This window comes from Mus pahari, chromosome 3 (genome assembly GCF_900095145.1).
Source record: "Mus pahari chromosome 3, PAHARI_EIJ_v1.1, whole genome shotgun sequence".
In the NCBI taxonomy this organism is placed as follows: domain Eukaryota; kingdom Metazoa; phylum Chordata; class Mammalia; order Rodentia; family Muridae; genus Mus; species Mus pahari.
In genome coordinates, this window is record NC_034592.1 from 64,642,300 (window position 1) to 64,649,840 (window position 7,541).

General features: G+C 41.6%; 1 pseudogene; it reads left to right on the top strand.

Moving 5' to 3' along the window:
• Positions 1-2,512: 2,512 nt before the first annotated feature.
• Positions 2,513-3,134, top strand: LOC110317908 (annotated as a pseudogene).
• Positions 3,135-7,541: the final 4,407 nt, after the last annotated feature.

Consider the following 7,541-nt stretch of genomic DNA (forward strand, 5'->3'; position numbering starts at 1 on the left):
CTGTGAGTAACCTAAGTCCCAGAAGAAGAACCACAACTCGTTGACACAAGGTAATGATGCTTCAGTGAACTTCAGTGAGTTGATGTTCTAGTAAAGAAATCATTCCCTGTCTGAAAGAGGCGGCCATTGGAGCTCCGAGGAGAGATTCCTGTATGCCCTAGTCATCTCTCCTTTCCTGCCTTTGACTTGGTGTAGGATGACACTACAAAAAGTAGTAGCAATCTACTGTTGGGAAAGATGAGACCAGGGACCTGAGCGAAACAGATGCTGACTCTGCAGCGCTGCTAGCACAAGTCTATCGAAAACCACTGATCGCAAACCGTGTATGGAACCGTCGTCACCTGTTCTGGCTTACGCCTCTGAAACCTTCAGCTTTCATGGGTCTCAACTACACTCTGATGATTTCATCTCTGTGACTGAACCACACAGATAATTTCAAACATTATCATGGAACATGTATGTCTCTGCTAAATTAAATAGAATACAGAGATCTTTATTTGGCTCATGGATTTGAATTTGTCATTGTGAACATAAATTATTAAACCCTAGTGGATGAGAAGTGATATAGAGATGTACCATGAGAAATTGTCTCAAGACAGAAGAACAGGATGAATTCTAAATATTGAAAAGAAAAATATGTGCTCAACAATACAAAAAAAAAAACAAAACAAAAAACAAACAAACAACAACAACAACAGAAATAACAGATGGGCTAGCAGACCAACTATATTTGAAAAGTAAATTGAAGTATTAAAATGTTAAGTAAGTAAAATGTGTAAGCACACAGCATAGGAGAAAACAGACTAGGAACATCAGAAAAGAAATCTGAAACAGACTCTTCCTCAGCTAAGTAGGGTTTCTGCACTGGTTGATAGGAGAAACGTCAGAAGGAAAGGAAGGAGATAGAGAAGGAGTTTCTACTGCCTGCTTTCAGTTTAAAACTCACCATATGAGCTATGTTCAAAAGAGAAATTCCCAGGCATGCCTAGGAATGCGCAGAGAGATAGGGCAAGGAGAAAACTGTAAGTTTTTAACTATAAAGGAATGAACCTGAGATGTTCAATCTCTTCAACAAAGATAGATGTGATGTCCCTGGAAGAACTGTGAAAAAGTCCAAAATAATTACAGATAAGGTCCAAGGTCAAAACTTACATATAAAAAAAAAAAAAAAAAAAAAAAAAAACCACTCACACTGGGAAACACTGAAAAATCAAAGAAATGTATAAAAAAGGCTTGTAAAAGATTACTAAACATAAATATTTCTTCAACTATGGCAAGAAAAGCCAGGCACATCTGTGAGACAGCAAATGTTAGAGTTCCCAAACTGGGTGAAAATGAAATGAAATAACATGTCTAAATTAAAACACTAGCAAAAGTCATATCTTAACACAGCACAAAAATATTTGAAAGAGAGAAATGAAGTAAAGTTATCAGATAAATGACAACAGGCAGAAACAAGATGTAAAATTGTGATTATTAGATGAAATAGAAATCAAGAAAAATGAAAAAGTGTTCATAAAGACAGAAGGAACAATGAGAAATACTTAATTCTTAGCAGCAATAACATGGATAAAACAAAAAATACATGTGAAATTAACACAGAGTTTAAGTTAACTTGCTCATAAGTAGTTCAAAGCAGTGAAGACATGGTGTTTGTGAAATACAGTACTGGTTTATGCCAGACTTAGTTCTGTGTTTCTCACTAAATTAAAACAAACAAACAAACAAAAAATCGGAGGATCAGACACCTGATAAACTACTTGAGACAACTATTCCTTATTTTCTTAGAAATGCTAATTTTTAGATAAATGATTCCAAAGCATTGGAGAAAGTACTGGAACTGCCTTAAATAATTTGAAGATAATTGTATAGCTTTAATGGCCAAGCTAGCTATTGTGGGGAATGGATGTGCCAAGCCCCGTGGCCCCTGTTTGCCAAGAGCCTGAGCCTGAACTCTATGTGGGGAGCGGGGGTGCAGAGCCCCATGTTCCCTGGCTGCAAGAATCTGAGCCTGCTGATCCTGTACTGCCTGCCTGCTGAGTTACTGGACTATCACTTAGTGCCCTGGCTGAACTCTGACCTGATCCAGGAGGGGGGTTGGGATTAGGTCAGAGGACTGAAAACAGGATGCACCCCGGGCAGGGGGGAGAATGTTGCTGTGAAGGAGCTCAGAGGACTGAGAAAAACAGGATGTGCCCGGAGGGAGGGAAGAGAATGCTGTAGGAAAAGCTGTAAACAGTTCAGTTGGGAGCAAGCAGTTGAAGAGTCCAGTTGGGTTGAGTTGGAGCTGGGAGAGGGTTAGAGAAAGCTGTTTGTGAGAGGGAGAGGAAAAAGTTGCTTAGAGAGATAAAGAAGAAATCTGTTTGGAACCTTCCTTGGCATTTGTGTCATTTCTCCCCATCTCTGCCAGTCTGCGTTTGGGGGTCTGCGGCATCCATCCCCCGCCCTGCACTCGATCTCCTCCTCTCACGAGAAAAGTCGCAGCCTGCGGCCCGCAGGCAGTCATGCCAAGATGAACCCCAGCGCCCTCAGTTACCCCATGGTCTCTCTGTACGTGGGGGACCTGCACCCCGACGTGACCGAGGCAATGCTCTACCAGCCCGGCTGGGCCCATCCTCTCCATCCTGGTCTGCAGGAACATGATCACCCGCTGCTCCTTGGGCTTCCAGCAAGCAGCCAGCGGACCAGAACGTGCTTTGGACACCATGAATTTTGATGTTATAAAGGGCAAGCCAGTACGCATCATGTGGTCTCAGCGTGATCCATCACTTCGCAAAAGTGGAGTAGGCAACATATTCATTAAAAAATTTGGACAAATCCATCGACAATAAAGCACTATATGATACGTTTTCTGCATTTGGTAACGTCCTTTCATGTAAGGTGGTTTGTGATGAAAATGGCTCCAAGGGCTATGGATTTGTACATTTTGAAACACAGGAAGCAACTGTGAAAGAGCTATTGAAAAAATGAATGGGATGCTTCTAAATGATCGTGAAGTGTTTGTTGGACGATTTAAATCTCGGAAGGCTCAGCAGGCTCAGATTCTTGCAGCCGGGGAACATGGGGCTTGGCACCTCCGCTCCCCACAAGCTATAGCGCAAATATATGAAAACCTGGACTACACTAATTTTTAAGAATAGTATACTAAAGTCATGATACTCAGATTGCAAGAAAAGTTCAATCCTGCATAAGAACTTTTAGAATAATTTATTATTTAAAGAATTGATGGTCACTAGGTCGTCTCAATAAATGTAAAAATACCCAGGAGCTCTCCCCAACATGGCTGCCTGAACCTGACCTGAAAAAAGAATGATGTCAGGAGATTTAGAAACCTGGTTGGGGAAGTTCCTGGGGCCCCAGAGCTACACAAAGAACTACAGACTACTAAGGAATGCTAAGAGCAATATAAATAGTCTTTCCCAGCAAAGAGCACATCAAGTGATGTTCCAATCCCAAACGGTCAGCTCTAAAAACACACTTACAAGTAACGTTATAGGGACTGAGCAGGTGGTTGTATTTATCTATTTAGGAACACACACAGGTACACAGACCCACAGGCACAAAGACACACAGGCACACAGGCACACAGACACAAAAACACACAGGCACACAGACACACACACACACCAATTAAAGAAAAAGGGCTATGAATTTGAAAGAGAGAGGAGTGGGGTGGGTAGTGGTGGAGGTACATTGTAAGATTTGGAGGAAAGAAAAAGGAGGAAACAATGTAATTATATTATAATCTAAAATAATATTTTTTAAATTTTAAAGAAATGGCAACTATCTGAAGCCCAAGCAGAAATCTTGCTATATTTTCTTGAATAAGTTCATCCAGCCAAACATCAATCACTTGAAAATTGAAAAGCTGTAAAGTACACATCATAAAATAAAACGATGTTTTTCATCATATTTAAGTCATATAAATGAAAAAAAAAATCCTGTGTTAATGCTAGTCAGTAGGATATTTAAAATCATCAGAACAAATGGCTCCAAAGTAAAGATAACTCGAGGAACCACCAAATGTCCCAGACCTGCTGTGTACAGTACCACTGTTACTCAAAAGCAAAACATCCCTGATACGCTAATTTGTTTCAACACTTGGTTCCCGGCACATGATGCTGTTTGGAAGTCTGTTGGCTCTTTAGGAGGCGAAACATTGTTAAAGGGATTCATGGAAGGTAGGCCTTAAGGTTGGAAAAGCAGTCTCACTTCTTGTCTGCTCTGTATTTCATGACTGCAGACTCCAGAGAGAGAAACTGCGGGGATGCCTTCTCTGAAGGACAGAAAGAACCTTCTCATCTGTAAGCCAGAGTAAACCCTCCTCTCCAGTTGCTTACTACCAGGTATTTGGTTGCCACAACTAGAAAAGGAACTGATAGACCAAGCAAGCGCTCAACACGGGCGGCTCTACGGCATTTCAGAATCTCTGTTCAAATCTACGGAGCGTGTGTTACTCTCATCATTGGCTGCAGAGAAAACGCCTTTAAACGTTTATCGAATACCTACGTGAGGTGGGATGCAAACTAAATGCTTTTAGCATCACCGTCTAACTGCAAATTAGCAGAGTGTAAGAAATCATAAGCCCTCCTCAAACTGCAGGAGTATTAAAATCATCCGCTTTAAAAAAAGAAAAAAAAGCAGCTGGAGATGGATTGATTTTAAACAGAATTGGAATACACTCAAATCCAGTGATTCTTTATTGTGTTGTGTGGGAGAAGCCAATGGACGAGAAAGAAACTGCAGGATGTTAAAATGTTTTAACAATGTATTTAGACTCAGCCAGTCTTCCGGAGAAAACCTGCAAAATATTATAAAATTCTGAACCAAGCAAGTAACAGACCATTGGAATTTATCCTCATGGTTCCAAGCCACCATTGCTTCTGTGTGGAATTGGCTAAGGCTGTCTCGTGAAGCTGAACCAGTTGTCACTGATCTGCAAGCTTAGATTTTAAATTTGAGGTGCAGTGATTCATCTAGGAAGTGCCTGTCCCACTGTGTAAATTCAGTGTAATCATTACTAAAAGTGCTTTGAGAAAAATTCCATGTCTTTCTCTCTGATGTATGAAGAATGGCTCCATTCTAAGGAAGATAACATCCGATTTATATGATCACAGATAATAGGCTTTGTGATGATATGATGATACCTTGTTATATTGCTTTCTCCTGACATGACATTTCTCAGTCATTTTTTAATTGGATATTTTATTTATTTACATTTCAAATGTTATCCCCCCATCAAGGGTTCTCCCTCATCAAGGGTTCTCCCCCACCCACTCACCCACTCCCACCTCCCTGCTCTGGCATTCCCCTTCTCTGGGTCATCGAGCCTTCACAGGAACAAGGACCTCTCCTCCCATTGATGCCCAGCAAGGCCATCCTTGGCTACATATGTGGATGGATCCATGGGTCCCTCCATGTGTACTCTTTGGTTGGTGGTTTAGTCCTTGGGAGCTCGGGGGGGGGGGTGTCTGGTTGGTTGATATTGTTGTTCTTCCTATGGGGTTGCAACCCCCTTCAGCTCTTTCAATCATTTCTCTAACTCCTCCATTGGGGACCCCATGCTCAGTCCAATGGTTGGCTATGAGCATCTGCCTTTGTATTTGTCAGGCTCTGGTGGAGCTTCTCAGGAGACAGCTATATCAGTTTCCCATCAGTAAGCATGTCTTGGTATCCATAGCAGTGTCTGAGTTTGGTGACTGTATATGGAATGGATCCCCAGGTGGAGCTGTCTCTGGATGGCCTTTCCTTCCATCTCTGCTCCACAATTTGTCCCCATATTTCCTTTAGACAGAAGCAATTCTGGGTTAAAAATTTGGAGATGAATGGGTGGCCCCATGCCCCAACCCCAACCATGGGCCTTGACTAACCTCTGGAATATGGTCTCTACAAGTTCTCCCTCCCCTTTGTTGGGCATTTCAGCTAATCTCATCCCTGATGGGTCCTGGGAGCCTGTTACTTTCCTGGAATCTGGGACTTGCTGGTGGCTACCCCCAGGCCCCATCACCCATTGCTACACACACCTCTGTTCAAATTCCTGACCCTCTGTATATCATTCCTGTCTCCTCCTATACCTAATTCTGCCCATCCTTTTGTCCTCTCCCCCCTCCCCCTTCCTCCAAAGTCCCTCCAATCCTCTACCTCCCAGGAGTATTTTGTTCCCCCTTCTAAGAAGGATGAAAATACCCACACTTTGGTTTTCCTTCTTTTTGAGTTTCATATGGTCTGTGAATTGTATCTTTGGTATTCCAAACTTTGGGGCTAACATCCACTTATCAGTGAGTGCATACCATGTATGTTCTTTTGTGATTGAGTTAGATCACTCAGGATGATGTTTTCTAGTTCCATCCATCTACCTAAAAATTTTATGAGTTCATTGTTTTTAATATCTGAGTAGTATTCTATTGTGTAAATGTACCACATTTTCTATATCCATTCCTCTCTTGATGGATATCTGGGTTCTTTCCAGCTTCTGGCTATTATAAATAAAGCTGCTATGAACATATTGGAGCATTTGTCCTTATTACATGTTGGACCATCTTCTGGGTGTATGCACAGGAGTGGTATACAGGATCCTCTGGTTGTACTATGTCCAATTTTCTGAGGAAGCACCAAACTGATTTCCAGCTTGCAACCCCACCAGCAGTGGAGGAGTATTCCTCTTTCTCCACATCCTCGCCAGCATCTGCTGTCACCTGAGGTTTTGATCTTAGCTATTCTAACTGGTATGAGGTGGAATCTCAGGGTTGGGTTTGATTTACATTTCTCTGATGGCCAAAGATGTTGAACATTTCTTTAGGTGCTTCTTGGCCATTTGATATTCCTCAGTTGAGAATTATTTATTTAGTGCTGTACCCCATTTTTAATAGGGTTATTTGATTCTCTAGAGTCTAACTTCTTGAGGTCTTTGTATATATTAGATATTAGCCCCCTATCAGTTTTAGGATTGGTAAAGATCTTTTCTCAATCTGTTGGTTGCCATTTTTCCTGTGACAGTGCTCTTGGCCTTATAAAAGCTTTGCAGTTTTATGAGCTCTCATTTGTTGATTGTTGATCATTGTTGATCTTAGAGCATAAACCATTCATTGGTGTTCTATTCAGGAAATTTTGGTAGTATACTTAAGTGACCCCAAAAATACCACCAGAGAAATCCTAAACCTGATAAACAACTTCAGCAAAGTGGCTGAATATAAAATTAACTCAAACAAATCAGTAGCCTTCCTATACTCAAAGGATAAACAGGCTGAGAAAGAAATTGGGGAAACAAAACTGTCAGCTTCTCTAGTCACAGAACTTATGGGTAGTATCTATATAGTAAAGGAATTTGTTGATGACTTACAGTCTGCAGTCCAACTCCCAACAATGGTCAGCAGCAGCTGTGAATGGAAGTCCAAGGATCTAGCAGTTGCTCAGTCCCATCATCAGCCACCAAACCTAGATACTAATGCTCATGCCAGCAAGATACTGCTGAAGGGACCCTGATATTGCGGCCTCTTGTGAGGCTATGCCAGTGCCTGGTCAACACCGAAATGGATGCTCAC